Source organism: Ahaetulla prasina, chromosome 6 (assembly GCF_028640845.1).
Source record: "Ahaetulla prasina isolate Xishuangbanna chromosome 6, ASM2864084v1, whole genome shotgun sequence".
Lineage (NCBI taxonomy): Eukaryota > Metazoa > Chordata > Lepidosauria > Squamata > Colubridae > Ahaetulla > Ahaetulla prasina.
This window is the reverse complement of record NC_080544.1, coordinates 75,082,802-75,098,634: the sequence shown is the minus strand read 5'-3', so window position 1 is coordinate 75,098,634 and position 15,833 is coordinate 75,082,802. Positions and strand designations below refer to the sequence as shown.

The window sequence follows — 15,833 nt, the reverse complement described above, 5'->3', positions numbered from 1 at the left end:
TTTAACTGTTTCATCATTATATTCTTTGCCGTTAGATTCTTTTAGTGGTGGGATGGATCTCGAGTCTTTAAGTTTGTTGTTCACAAAATTATAAAAAGCACGATTGAAATTTGTGCGCAGAAGGTCTTCTTCTTGCTTGGTGTGATAATTGGTGCATTTGGTTGCATATATTTCTGTAGCGGTTTTTGAAATTTGCTACATAGCCCTTTTTGTTTCTTCTCCAGAGGGATTTTTTTTTGGATTGCAGCTTTTTTATTGATATGGGTAGTTTGTTTTTTCTGATTTTGGTGGTGGTTTGTGGTATGTAAAGATTAATGACTCTATTGACTTCAAGTAGGAAAACTCTATAGTGGTCTTCTGCAGTGATACAGGTTGAGAATAGATTTTGCCAGTCAAGAGATGAGAGGTCGTTGTTTATAAGGTCATAGTTGGCTTTTTTGAAATTGTAGTTTGGGATACCATTATTATGAAGGTTTTTTAAGGGCGTATATTGAGACAAAAGTCTATCATGCTGTGGTTGCTGTTGGAAAAGGGTTCTTTTATTTGTAGTCCATAAATTGAGTTTGCGCTGTTGCAGAAGATGAGGTCAAGGCAGTTGTTGAGTCTTGTATTGTTAGTTACTAGTTTTTCAAGACCTAAATTTGTAACAGCATTGTACAGGGTAGTATGGATGGGTTCATTTGTACGTTTGTTTGTTATCCAGTTAATAAGAGGTAGATTTAGGTCACCCAGGAAGATAAGGGGATAAGGGCAAGATGTGTTCCATGTTAATAGTGTGGTTAACATGTTCGCATGTGCGATGTCGTAGTCAGGGGCTCTGTAGCATAGTAGGAAGGGAAGTGTGATGTTATGGGACAGTTCACATACAATAGTTCCAGGAAGAGTGAGTTTATGTTCAACTTGAATATTTTTTAGATTCAGCGACTTTTTGTAATAGATAACTACTCCACCTCCTGCAGTTTTCACGATCTGATTGAAAAACATGATACTCTTTCTCTGAAATAATGGAATCAGGGAAGGATGAGTTCAGCCATGTTTCACATACAAATATAATGTCAAAAGTACCATTATTTAGCAAGAGTAGAAATTCAGGTAATTTGTTTACAATACTTCTTGCATTTATCAATTTACATTTAAGATTTACAGTGTTTGGTGTAGAGGAAATAAGGGACGTGCATTCCTAGTTTTGGATGACAAAACTCTGAAAACTCTTCTGCAGACTTTCCAGACTTTTTGGTTTTCATCACCCACATTCTTATTAGCATTATTACTGTTCTGAAGAGAACATTGACAGCCAATTTCTATCAGTTTTATTCCATATCTAGAAATGTTCTGCAACCACGTGTTCATTTTCTTCTTCTCATCCATGTAATCCATTATCAAAGCTCACTTCGTTTGTAAAGCCTTTGCTAAAGTCTATTCTGGTTCACATCCTTTTCTTAAAACACTACGTACAATCTCAGAAAATAATATCAACTGCACAATTACATCTTCTATGTTTGTTTGCTGAATTCTTTTCCTTTCCACTAATATTTTAAGCCCATACAACTTTGGGGATCTTTAAAAATATACTAAACCAACTGTTAGGAATATTGAATGAATTACAGCAAAAGTTAGGAAAAGGGCCTCCATACTCTTTTTGAAATATCAGCATCTCATTGTAGAAACAAAGCCATCAGATTGTTATAATTCTTATCATAGATTCCTGAAGGTCACATGGAACACAGAAGTACCTTCTGTGCATTAAAGAATGCATCCATTCACTTACATTAGAGCTGTGAGATATCCTACATCTTCTGAAGTGACTCAATAACCAGGCAGTAGATCAATGGATTTATCCACTGAGAAGCAGATCTTACTGATGTTTAATCTCTGGAAAAATATATATGGATTTGCAAGTACCATTTTTTTCTCTTATAGATTTGTAAGGAGAAGCTGATTGAAGAGAGTATGATCATTGCAATTTTGCATAAAAAATACATTAAATATAGTGTAGAATAAAATGAATATATATGTATGGTAGAATGAAAGTGCATGTTTTAAATATATAGGCTAAAGGAGAAAAACTCATTTGTTTTAAAAGAGTTAAACAGAACGTTTGCTCTGATTTGCTACCTTTGACTCATTCAGAAGAGGAGGGGAAGGATTTTCATCTCTCCTACTTTATTATTTGGCAGCATAAAATCCTAATTGGATTAATAAAAATGCAAATTGCTCCCTGCCACAAAGAACTTTGCATCCTAAGCCTGTACCTACTCAAATCAGATTTATCATTTGGGGATTTAGGAAAACAGCATCTTACTTTAGAAGAATATGTACCTCAAATTAATATTCTATAGAAAGGCTGAACTAAGTTTATCCCTTGGTGAAAGTTTTAGGACAAGCTGCTGCTTTATTCCCACAAGAGAAGACAGACAAGACTGGTGATTGATACTGACAAAGTATCTAGTTAATTTCTGTAGTGCATGCCTACCTCGAAAGTTAAAACTGATCTGAAACTGCTTAAGGCATTTGGGGCATCGAGTAGATTGTTAAATCTCAATCCATCAGTTTGTTTCATCTTTCAAGAGCACCATTCAGCTCTCACTGTGACAACCGAATGGTATTTGAAATTCACCTCTCAAATACACTGAATTGTTTTCTTCACTCTGTGAAACCCTCCTTCTTGAAAGAACACACATTGCTTGAGTTTGTGAAGGATCAATCAGTGATTTGCATTTCAAAAGACCTAAGAGGTATTTCCCAGTTAATACACTCCACAATTTCTCAAGTTCACTACTAATACCTTTTATTTGTAGACTAAAGACTTCGTTTCTGAGCCCACTCATTAAAATGGGTTTTTAATTTTTTTTCTTATTAAAAACTGCACATGCATTTCTATTTATTTCTATTTAGGTAACTTTTGTAATAGAATTTTATTCAGAATCTTAGTGGCAAAGCTAAATTTTTAAATAGATTATTTTTATGTGGATTTAGCAGCATATATATAGCTGAAACAAATATAATAATTAAATGAGTTGATTAATTGCTATTTATACAGATCCTTCAATATATGTTTTTAAGTTTAATGAATAAGATTATTTTTTTGGTTTGATTTAAAATTGGTTTGTGGTTGTTTTAGGATCACAAATTGGGCTGTTCAGTTTTTTTAGGCATTTAGTACTATGAATACAAAACATATGAAGAGACTGTCAAAATATACCTGGGTCAGTCTTTCCCAAATGACTTATGATTAGAAAGAACAAGGCAGCACCACTCTTTTTAAAGAAGCAAGAATACTAAGGAATCCAAAGCTGTCAGATGGAACGGGTATAAACCCATCAGGTTTCCTTCAGAATGGTATAGATCACATGATAACTCACAGTATGGAGGGTACATGGGAACTAAGGGCAAGGATGGCGCTTATAATGTTAAAATCAGGGTTGCTGTAAGGCTGAATGTCCCACAAAAACCTATGGTACAGCCCTTTCAAATTACAAGTTTGAATATGACAGAAGTACATTCTTATGGCAAATAATTGTATTAACTCAAAATACAATTAAAAATAAATCAGGCATTATCTTTGGTCATCCTATAAGCAAAATAATACCTGAAAATGTTTATATACCACTAGGTTAATCCTTTTATTTTTTTTTCATAATCCTAGATACCACATATTTGAATGGCACTTCTTCCTTAGCTTCAGCCATTTGAAATGTTGTTGTGGAAAATACACATGACATTAGGGTTGTATTTTAGAAACTGAACTCCAGGTCCTTTTGGCTTTCAGGAAAAGAGGAAAAAGGACTGTGTTCATTGTCACTCAGGTATTTCAGACTTCACTGAGAGACACTATATGGTTTAATTTGTTTCTCAACCTCTGTAAATTTAAGATGAGTGGACTTTGACTCCTAGAAATCCCTAGCTATCTGCTGACTAAGGGATTCTGGGAGTTGGTTCAGCCATATTAAAATTGCTGGGTTGAAAAACATTTATCCATGAATCTATATGATAGGTCAGAAAATGAATGGGATACTAAATCACCCAAACATCTGTATATAGTAAGTTAGGGTAGACAATTATGGGGGTATTATATTATACATTAAGATAAGAACGCTTTGTGGGGGAGGAGTGAATTTTGGGAGGCTGTATTTATTAACTATGATAACATATATTTCAGGATATATATCATAATTTTTATTTATTCCTTCAAAATAATGGAAAATTCTATTGTTTATTTTAAACTCTCAAAATCAGTGTAAGATACCAAATGCTAGAATAATCATACACAATCCAGAAGTATACAGTTGCCTCGCCTGGCATCCACAATAAATCATAATATTATCAGAATGTTCCCTTTTTGTTTCCTCTTAATGTATTTCACTTTAATTATGAAAAAGTAATGCGGTATATATGGCAAACACACACAAATACACACATAGACATATATTTAGGAATGTGTGTGTGTTTGTGTGTTTTTTATGTGTGTACACATAATTGTGCAGACTTACAATTGTATTGCCATTGTTGCTGCAGTTTTGTTTTTAATTAAATTAAATTTTTGCTAATTTTGCTAAATTACATACTTACATACATAGTCCTGATAGACAAAAAAAATTCTGTAATTACATACTTACAATTATACTCTTTATGTCTGAGATAAGTGAATAAGTAATAGAATTAATAAGTTTATATCATCACAAGCATTTCATTTACTGACCGCTCTGTTTATAGACACTCATATCCATGTTGGACAATATTGGTTTCTATATGAGGAAAAAAATGCACTGTTTTAGGTCAAGTAGATATTATGTATTTGTCAAATTACATTTTGGTTAAATATGAAAAACAACCAAGAAATAGCTGATTTTTCCATTTTAAAAATTAAAAATGCAGTGCAGTTCTGGTTGAATAAAGATGTTTCTACGCATGCATTTTTTCATAGGGCCTAACGTTTACTTTGTTTTGTCATATTTTATAATCTTTACCTTACATTACAGAAACAGAATCATGCACCACATATGCACATGTGCACCTATCTGCATTTCTGAATTCTTCCATGTGCGCTGAAGCAATAAAACACTAACCATTTCTTGTTCAGCTTTCCCATTTGTAGCTATTCATCTGCCTTGCTCTGCTTGAGGAGTTTCATTCAGACTTCCTTATCAGCTTTACTGACAGCCCTTCTCCTCAATCTCATGTTCACCTTCACTTTCTAAAAGAGAGGGCTGCAAATCAGATTGCATTAATGGAAAATCCCTGGCCTCAGAAAAACAAAACAAAACAGCTTTTTACTATTGACAGAATGGCTGAGTGAAGTGAATGCTAGTGAGATATGCTGGTGTTTGTGTTATATTTTCCTCATTATGAAATACAGGTACAGAACTCTATAATAGAATTTCAGTGTTCTCTTTTGTTTGTTTAAAGTCCCTGTTGACTATGGTCTTACTGCGAATTTCAGCAGAATAATGGCTTTGACTCCATTCTCCCCACATCCAATTTCTTAACTAACCAAAATTGTTAGAGGTCTTCCAATAGATTTTCTAATTAAAGAAAAGCAATCAAAGATATTTAAATTTATACAAAGAGATGTGACCTACTTCAGTGACTACAGCCAGATTCCATCACATGAGGGCCACATTTGTTGGTTGTTAATCTTGATATGTTTCTTCACAAAGAACTGTTTCCTGCAAGCTTTCTCATTTATTACCTGCTGAGACTGAAAGGCTTGTTATATATGTTTATATCTGTTTATTTTAATTAGTTTACATTAACATATTTCCTCTCCCTCTTTGCCTTCTACTCTGTAATGCACAACCCACACAAGGCAAATATTGCAAATGCATCACCATTTCTCATAACCTAAACATTCAGACACACCTTGCTAATTGTCACTTATATCCAACTGTCAGAGCCTCTGATTGTGACTGTAGTTACATTTCTATACATTTGCTGCAAAAAAATAGTAACAGTCCTGGCAGTAATAGTGGTAATGGTAGAAGGAGGAGAAGGAGGATATTAGAACAAGAGGAAAACAACAGCAACCAACTTGGGGAGATGTTAATAAAGTAACCTTTATGTTATTTTCCTGTCCACCATATTAAGAAAAAATGTATTTTTTTTCCAGCCAAGAGGTTACTTAATTGATCCTCTGAAAATAATTCCATCTTTATGGATAGCACATACTAGAAAACAATCATGGATTCTAGAGTTCTCTGAATTGCAAATGTTGATAGAACTTGCAATTGAAGTATGCGAAAGTTAATTCTGAAGTAGAATTTGAGTTCTTTCTGTTTATTATCCTGTTAATCAACAAATTGCTATTAAGGTTTATGTAGGCTGCACTCAAAAGCAATTCCTGGGAAATGTTTCTGTTTTTCAGAACGGTTGGTATATACTTAAGCCTTTTTAACACTTTGTACATGATGGATAGAAGGATGGAAGAGTATCTATTTCTGCTTGTTTGTCAGATTAAAAATAATTCTAAAATGACATATGCATGATAGGTTGGGATCTCACTTTGTCCTACCTGCAGTGGAAATATACTGAGCCACAGTCATGTCACAAGATTCTTTTTATATATTTTTTATTTTGTTTGGGGGGAGGTAGTTGGTTTGTGTTCTATAGGAAAGTGCAACCAAACTGCTTTTATTCATGAATGCCCTTCTTTGTTCTCTCTCTTGGACTTAAAGTAACTGGGAACCAAAAGGGACTAATTTCATTTACAGCCAGAATTTGCTTATCACACTGAGACCTCTCAAGTATTATTCTCTGGTGAAGCTTTAAAGCAAACATCCAGGTAATCATGTATTAATGGAGAACAGAGCACATTTAGCAGAATGATGTCATTAAATATTTGCACAGCCAAGCCTCACTTTATATTAACAAAGGTGAATGGAGTGGTACTGCTGTACATGACTAACTCATGGCAAAAGAGGATTCATGGGGAGCGCATTAGCAAAAGCAGAGATAAACTTCCCATTATGAAATACGCTTCAATATATATGATTTATCTCCATCAAACAAACAGTCTTGAAGATTCTGTTTCTATTGACAATGTACAAATATACTTAAACCACTATTTGGTTGCAAACTTGTAGAAATGTGAACTACTTAGAGAAGCTTTCAATATCAGACGTATCATAAGTAAGTCATTTCAATTCTATTTTTATTCTTTTTGCTATTTTTTACATTGCAACTTAATAGGTAGAATTGGTTTATGTTTGTTTATATAAAATGCTATTTTAATTCATGGATTCAAACAAGGAAAAGTATATATTCTCCCAATAGGCTGTGGAATGGGCCAGGAATGGGTTGATACAGTGGATCTGCCTGGAGACTGAGTCATAATCTTGATGGCCATGCCTCCATATGCCTCCATCGACTCCAGTTTTTCGACTCAGTCGATCTGACAAGACATATTAGCAGTTTCTCTGAATCAATCCATTCCTGAACATCTGGACTCACCAATTTCAGGTTTTTCTTTCCATTTGGATTCTTCTTTAATGGATTCAAGCAAGAAAAAGTATATATTTTATGAAGTAATTGTGCTCTATATACCTGATCAGAAAAACATATTTTAGGAGGTTTGAAATGGAATTTTGCAAGGTTTGAAACAGAGCATGGACTTGAGTTTTTTTAGGACTATAAACATGTGAGATTTTCATAAATACAAGTCAGCTCACAAATTAAAACACCACAGCACCGATCCTGAATTAATGTAACTTCAAAATCCTTCTTCTGAAGACTATGAATGAAAATGGAATTGCTGCTTTGGGGATTACAGTCATGGACTCTTTATTAAGGTTGAATTCATAATTACAAATATAATCTATTTTTGCACACATAAAAGTGAACATGGGATTAATATTACACAGCATTATTTTAATAAAATAATCTCTGTATGCAAGTGCTTGTTTGTCTAAGCTTAAGTATAAGCCTGTGTCTAAATTTATTTGAGATATGTTGATACCATAGTTTCAAAATCAAAATGTTTATACCTTTGCAGAAAATGAAGAGAACGGAGAAATGTTGGTATAATTTCTTGGAGTTCTCATTCAGCTGACTCATATATTTCAAATTGTTGAACTAAACAGTCACAAACAAGATAGGTGGGATAACACTGAACTATATATCTTGTCAGTTCAAAACATCTATCCCCCACCCAAGTGAACTTTCGTTGTGTTATCACTTGCACTTGATGAAACAAGACTGATTTTGTTATTGTTATTGTACCACTAAAAAACAAATATCCATATGTGGCAATATGAGGTTTTCAGAATGAAATCCTAGCACATATCTATTCTTTTGGCTAGTGCTAAATGGAGATTCATATGTTTTGACATGCTTCTTGTTCTTTGGAGCAGCCCAAATGCTAGTGAAGGAGGGAGTCATTCCATTTGTATTGTTTTTCCTCTCTTTATAGCTTTTTCATGATTGGCAGAAAGATTCTCTTGATTGTGCTGCTCATTTGTTGTGGCTCACTTCAATTGCTATGCATATTTTTATAGGTTGATCCTTAAGCTGAGAATTTGGGGTATACAGTTAAGTTCAGTAGTGGGTTGCTCCCGGTTTTGTCCGGTTCTATAGAACCAGTAGTAGTAGTTCTGCCCACCTGCTCCGACATCAAGGGGCTTCTGTGCATGCGCAGATGCATGCTCCTGTTACAAACTGGTAGTAAAGGTAAGTAGAATCCACCCATGGTTAAGTTAGCCTGTTTTCCTTCTCAGTGTAGTACCAGGTATTCTAGATGCTAATATTATTCCCAACAAAAGTAAAGAGAAGATGAGCGTATACTAAAGTAGCAAATGTAACTAGTTTAGTTTAGTTTAGTTTATTTAGATTTTTATACCGCCCTTTTCCCGAAGGACTCAGCGCGGTTCACAGCCAAAATAAAAACAATAATAATATACATAATAAAAACAATTATTAAAAATCTTATTACATATCAGGCCAAATTAAAACTATTTAAAACCATAAAACCCCAAATAATTTACAACAAAATATTAAAAAACTGCTAAAAATTTCTATGCCAGTCCTGCGTGAATAAATAAGTAAGTCTTCAACTCACGGCGAAAGGTCCGAAGGTCGGGAAGTTGACGGAGTCCTGGGGGAAGTTCATTCCAGAGGGTGGGAGCCCCCACAGAGAAGGCCCTTCCCCTGGGGGCCGCCAGCCGACATTGTTTGGCGGACGGCACCCTGAGGAGTCCCTCTCTGTGAGAGCTCACGGGTCGGTGGGAGGCAATTGGTAACAGTAGGCGGTCCCGTAAGTAACCCGGTCCTAAGCCATGGAGCGCTTTGAAGGTAGTAACCAAAACCTTGAAGTGCACCCGAAAGACCACAGGTAGCCAATGCAGTCTGCGCAGGAGTGGTGTTACATGGGAGCCACGACCGGCTCCCTCTATCACCCGTGCAGCTGCATTCTGAACTAACTGGAGCCTCTGGGTGTTCTTCAAGGGGAGCACCATGTAGAGAGCATTGCAGTAATCCAAGCGAGAGGTAACCAGAGCATGAGTGACCATGCATAGGGCATCACGGTCAAGGAAGGGGCGCAACTGGCGAAACAGGCGGACCTGATAAAAAGCTCTCCTGGAGATGGTTGTCAAGTGATCTTCAAAAGACAACCGCCCATCCAGGAGAACGCCCAAGTTGCGCACCCTTTCCATCGGGGCCAATGACTCAACCCCAACAGTCAGCCGCGGCTGACTGCTGACTGTACCAGGGTGCCAGCATCCACAGCCACTCCGTCTTGGAGGGATTGAGCTTGAGCCTGTTTCTCCCCATCCAGATCCGTACGGCTTCCAGACATCGGGACAGCAATTCGACCGTTTCGTTGGGGTGGCCTGGGGTGGAAAAGTACAGCTGCGTATCGTCAGCGTACAGTTGGTATCTCACCCCAAAACCACTGATGATCTCACCCAGCAGCTTCATATAGATGTTGAACAGGAGAGGTGAGAGAATCAACCCCTGCAGCACCCCACACATGAGGTGTCTTGTGGTCGATCTCTGCCCCCCTGCCAACACCGTCTGCGACCGGTCAGAGAGGTAGGAGGAGAACCACTGATAAACCTTGCCTCCCACTCCCAAACTCCCCAACCGGTGCAGCAGGATACCATGGTTGATGGTATCAAAAGCCGCTGAGAGGTCTAATAGGACCAGGGCTGAGGAGTAACCCCTGTCCCTGTCCCTCCAGAGATCATCAACCAATGCGACCAAAGCCGTCTCTGTACTGTACCCGGGCCGGAAGCCGGACTGGAACGGGTCTAGATAGACAGTTTCATCCAGGTATTGGGGTAGTTGATGTGCCACCACACTCTCTACAACCTTCGCCACAAAGCGAAGGTTGGAGACCGGACGGTAATTACCTAAAACAGCTGGGTCCAGGGAAGGCTTCTTGAGGAGGGGTCTCACCACCGCCGCTTTCAAGGCGGCAGGGAAAACCCCTCCCAACAAAGAAGCATTAGTAATCCCTCGGAGCCAGCCTCGTGTCACCTCCTGTGTGGCCAGCACCAACCAGGAGGGGCACGGGTCCAGTAAACATGTGGTGGCATTCAACCTCCCCAACAACCTGTCCATGTCCTCAGGAGTCACAGGGTCAAATTCATCCCAAACAGTCTCAACAAGACTCGTCTCCGACCTCTCACCTGGATCTACCCAATCTTGATCCAACCCATTCTGAAGCTGAACGATTTTATCGTATAGATAACCACTAAACTCCTCGGCTCGCCCTTGTAAGGGATCCTCCCGCTCCTCCTGTTGAAGGAAAGAGCGGGTCACCTGAAACAGGGCGGCTGGGCGGTTATCTGCCGATGCAATGAGGGAGGAGACGTATAACCGCTTCCCTTCCCTCAATGCCACTAGGTAGGTCCTACTATATGACCTAACTAGTGTCCAGTCAGCTCCCGAATGGCTAGATCTCCAGGCACTCTCTAGGCGTCTTCTCCGGCGTTTCATCTCCCTCAGCTCCTCAGAGAACCAAGGAGCTGGTTGAGACCTACGCTGGGTTAGAGGCCGCAAAGGCACGGCACGGTCTAGAGCCCCAGCCGCGGCCAATTCCCAGGCCGCGACTAGTTCATCCGCCGTGCCATGGGCCAGATCCTCAGGGAATGGCCCAAGCTCCGTCAGGAACCTCTCCGGGTCCATCAGGCACCTGGGACGGAACCAACGTATTGGTCCCATCTCCCTGCGGTGTTGGGTGGCGGTCCGAAAGTCCAGACGAAGGAGAGAATGATCTGACCATGACAAAGGCTCGGTGACTAGATCTCCTAAATCCAGATCATTCAACCACTGTCCAGAGATAAAAATCGGATCCAGTGTGCTTCCCCCAATGTGAGTAGGGCCATCAACTACTTGAGTCAGGTCCAAGGCCGTCATGGAGGCCATGAACTCCCTAGCCGTCGTCGATGACAAGCCGGTCGATGGCAAGTTGAAGTCCCCCATGACCATAAGTCTGGGGGTCTCCACCACCACCCCGGGAAGCACCTCCAGCAGCTCAGGCAGGGCTGTTGTCATGCAGCAAGAGTTTTTGATAAAACTTAAGAGTTTAACCAACTGAAAAACACTCAATCAGGCAATTAATTCACAAAATTATCTACAGGAAGACTTCTCATTACAGTTAGTTCTTGACTTATAACCTTAATGGAGCCCGAAATTTCCATTATAAGTTGAAGCCCCCATATGATCAATTTAAAAATTTTATAACCTTTTTTGTACCAGTATTATGCAAACACCACAGTCATAAAGTAAATGCCATGGTCGTTAAGTGAGTCACAGGACATGTATTCTTATGTATATTTTTTGCTTGAAAATAGCCAACAAGTCTAGTTTCCAGCAAAACATGTCATAAATCGTGACCTGTGATTGCATGTGATCATGGAATGTTTGCAATTAACCATAAAAATGAATTAGTTTCCAAACACCCAAAATGCCACCCTGTGATGTCAGGGTAGAGTAACACTGATGAAACTCTGGAAGGGGTTATAAATACCATGTGGAAGGGATCTGTCATAATTTTGAATGGTCACTGAACAACTGATGTTTAAGTGAGGACTACTTGTAAACCAAGAGCCAGGGTGCACAATTGTTATAAAAATATTAATTACCCCTCTTTACATAAAAGTTGCTCTTCAAATGTTAAGCTCTGTCTTTAACAATATATCATTTTTTATATATTTTTCAAATTACAGTGAATAAATTTTCATTTATCTGATGATTAAAGTACAGGCACTAGTGTAACAAATTTAATTCTGGCCTTATCAATCTGCCATGCTTCTACGTTTCAAAAGCCACTGCTATAGAATAGATATGGAACCCACCCACCTAATGTAATTAATTCTCTAAGCACTGTGTATGTTTTACTGTTAATTGGTTACAATGTTGAAGTTTATGATTTATTTCCTTAAGGGTTATTGGGATGAGTATTTCTGCATTTTTCACCACCTTCCAAAATAAAATAGAAAATGCATGTAAAATATCTGAACAGATTACAAGGTTATGAATGTGACACACTATGCTAACTAAAATGATAAGTTGGTTGCAAGACACTATCCTCTAGATGTCTATAATTATTCAACTGTAATTGTTTATGTCACATTTAATGATCAAAATGAAGTTGGTGCAGTGGCTGCATGATGATATGTTATAGTCATCAAAAGTAAATCCGGAAAGTTGAATTATTTTGCGTTGAATATAACCTGAACTTTATACGAATTAACAAGCAGTGGAAACAAACCTGTCTCTGGTTGGTTGAGGTGTGGTAGAGGGCAGATCTACTGTATATAACTGCTGATTTTTCCTCCACATTTGTTTGTCATCAGTGGCAAAGCAGATACATATTCTGCAAGATCTTTTTCTGCACACAAAAGGCTAATTTTGCCAGTATAAAGTTACCCTCTTGCCGATACAATAAAGCTTCACTCCGCTAAGCCTTTTTAAGCACCATTGGGATGTCACCAAGAGCACTGTGTTAATCATGGCAGTAAAATTAAACCTTAATACCTTTTATTGAAACTAGATAAAAGTTATGACATTGAGACTGTATACTGATAGCTTTAATCTTATCATTAAGATACGGGACCAAATTCAGAGGTTATAAAGGGCTGCAAGTAGTTGTAAGACCTTAGAGCATTCTAACAGCATATTGTTTGTGAAAGCCACTTTGTTAAACAATATCCCTAGTGTCACTGCTTCTAATTTCCATATCAGATATACTCTGTCAACAAATAAATCCTGTGGCTGTTGACTGATGTCCTTGCTGAACTGTAAGGAGATTATGACTGCAAGAGACAGATTTTAGTGAAGAGAAGAGTAAATGCACACCTCGGTTAAAAGTTGCAGCCTCTGAAAGAGATAGGTAATCTATTACTCTCCATCCATAGAAGCTTTTATATAGCTGAAACCTAAAGAACATGGTCTCAATTTTCTCAAGGCATTGACATTCTTAAGTACTCCAGCAACCAAGACTTGGGGCTTTGATTTCTGGAGGTTCCTGGCATAAACTTTTGTCATTACTCAATCCTCTGAGATAAAAAGGCATGGTTGGGAAAGGTTATAGACACATTTGTTTTGAAATATCTCTTACAATCTCTCTTTCCCATAATAGCAAGCTTCTCATAACAGAAGCTTTGGAAAACATAACATGGCCTAGGAATATGCCAGGATGGGCAGTGCCAAGCCATCTTTTATTTCCAATTTGGGCCCAGGCTTTAGTATTTCCAATTTATAAATGTATTTGCCAAATCTACTTTGGTGTAGTGGTTAAAATATTGGGCTAGAGATTGGGCTATTCTTTCTCAGTCCTAGGAAAGAGGTAATGGCAACCCATTTTAGCGGGATTGCCAAGAAAACTGCAGGAACCTGTCCATGTGATTCAGTGGTGGGTTGCTACTGGTTCACACCAGATCGGTGAACCGGTAGCAGCAGCTCCGCCTACCTGCCCAGATGCTTCTGCACATGCGCAGAAGCACCGCACGCATGTGCGCACTCAAGCAAACTGGTAGTAACGGAATTTGGAACCCACCCCTGATGTGGTCTCTAGAAGTTATCAGTGACTTAAAGATATTTAAAAAAGAAAAAATCAACAAAAAAGAACCCATACTGTTTCTAATCATGGTTACTATTCATGTGCCAAACCATGGCTAATTGATAGTTGCTGGTCTGTGAGACCATTTTAAATACAATAACTTCATGGTATAATTTTGATGAGATCATCAATAATTGTGCAAATGCCACCATAAATCCTAAAGATATAATTATGTGCCAGTCTATTTGAGATTAAACTAGTCTGAATAAAATCTACCCTGAATACTTGCTTGAATAGAAAGCCAGAATATAAATTGAATATATAAATAATAAATAAACTGCCATAGGGTGGTGCTTTTAATCAGCCACACTTGAAAAGGCTGGGGAATTGACCTACTAGAATTTGTGATCATTTGTTTCTTTAGAAATGAGGAGGAGGAAGACGAAAGGAGAAACACAAAAGCTGTTAGATTGGATTTTGTTTTCAAATCTTAGGTTCATCTATAGATGAAATATTTATCCTTTTTAACCTATTAGTTGCTATAAAAGATAATTCAATGTACTATCCAAGTTGAAATAGCTATAGCAGGCTTTCCCCTGCTCATCTTCAGTTTTGTGACTTTCTATAATTTTTATATGTGAAATGCTTAAGAAATGAAACCATATAAGCCACAGTCTTGCAGGAAAAGAGGCCTAGAAGAAGATTTTGTTTTGTATAAGTACCTGCTCAGATATTTTGGAATAAAAATCCTGCTGAGGCAGACAACTTGTTTCCCTAATTTGCAGAGCAGTGCTAAAACACCCAATAGTAAATTTGTGCCACCATTTGGTGTGTAGGATATTTCTAGACTGAAGCTCCCAGTATCCCTGTCTCTTGGTCATGTTGCATGAAGCCACTACAAGTTGTATTAGCAACCGATAGCACCCATCCCCTACTCCTACCTTAGGTACAATACATTTATTAAATGTAGTCACCATAGTTATTTCCAGCACAAACGGTATTTCCTCCTTTATTACATTAAGATTAGAGTAAAAGTAAGGTTGAACTCAAAATTTTCAGGAGTCAAAGGCACCTGTAGCCTTTGTTCAACAGCTATATATCAAGGGAATAACTCTAGTGACAAGTAGATTGTAATAAGAGATGGAAACTATTTCATGCTTGGTAACTGATTGTAGTGCATCTTCTTCTCATTTCTCTCTCTTTTTTTACCACAACAGCATTACTATAGAATCCCAAAAGTATGTGCAGTATAGTTATTCCCACAAGCAGTTCTTTCATAACACAGTTTCTCCATGTCACTAATTTGTACGAAGTAGTTATAAGGTAGAATTGTGATAAAATAGTTTCAGATAGCTCAAAGTCCTTTGCATTTACCACATGGGGAGATGGAAATAACAACAACAACAAAGCTTTGTTCTTACATGCTGTTTTCAGATGTTCAGGGTGCTTTGCATGCATTACCTTGTTTTGATATGTTTAGCCCAGTTTTGCTTTTGAGCAATGTGAGAACATACTGCAAACAGCTCCAGATTCTATCTCTGGCATTTCCATGTTTTGCTGGCAAAGATTCCTATCTGAACTCTTTTGAGCCATTGCCAACATGAGCGTCAGCTTGGACCAATGGTCTGCCTTGATATAAAACATTTTCCTGTGCTCCTTGATCTGCAGTAGCTTTTAGTGTTTCCTCCCTGCTTTACCCTCTCACTGATTTGAGTAAGGAAGCTTATAAGCAAGGATTAGGATTTGTTCATGTAAGGATTCAGACAATTAGTAAGTTTAAGAAAAAAGAGATTGTAAAGTCTGCCCAATTGGCTACTTTCTAATCCCCACTAAA

General features: G+C 37.9%; 1 protein-coding gene and 1 long non-coding RNA gene across 2 annotated transcripts in view; one reads left to right on the top strand and one right to left on the bottom strand.

Moving 5' to 3' along the window:
* The window catches only part of LOC131200811 (uncharacterized), a 31,046-nt gene extending 25,389 nt beyond the window's left edge, over positions 1-5,657 (bottom strand). Inside the window, exons 1-2 of the long non-coding RNA XR_009155706.1 lie at positions 5,580-5,657; positions 4,700-4,745 (exon numbers count right to left, since the gene is read on the bottom strand). This is a non-coding gene — a long non-coding RNA (uncharacterized LOC131200811). The remainder of the gene's footprint in view (positions 1-4,699; positions 4,746-5,579) is intronic.
* The window catches only part of EPHA4 (EPH receptor A4), a 182,043-nt gene that overhangs the window by 38,104 nt on the left and 128,106 nt on the right, over positions 1-15,833 (top strand). The window lies entirely within an intron of this gene.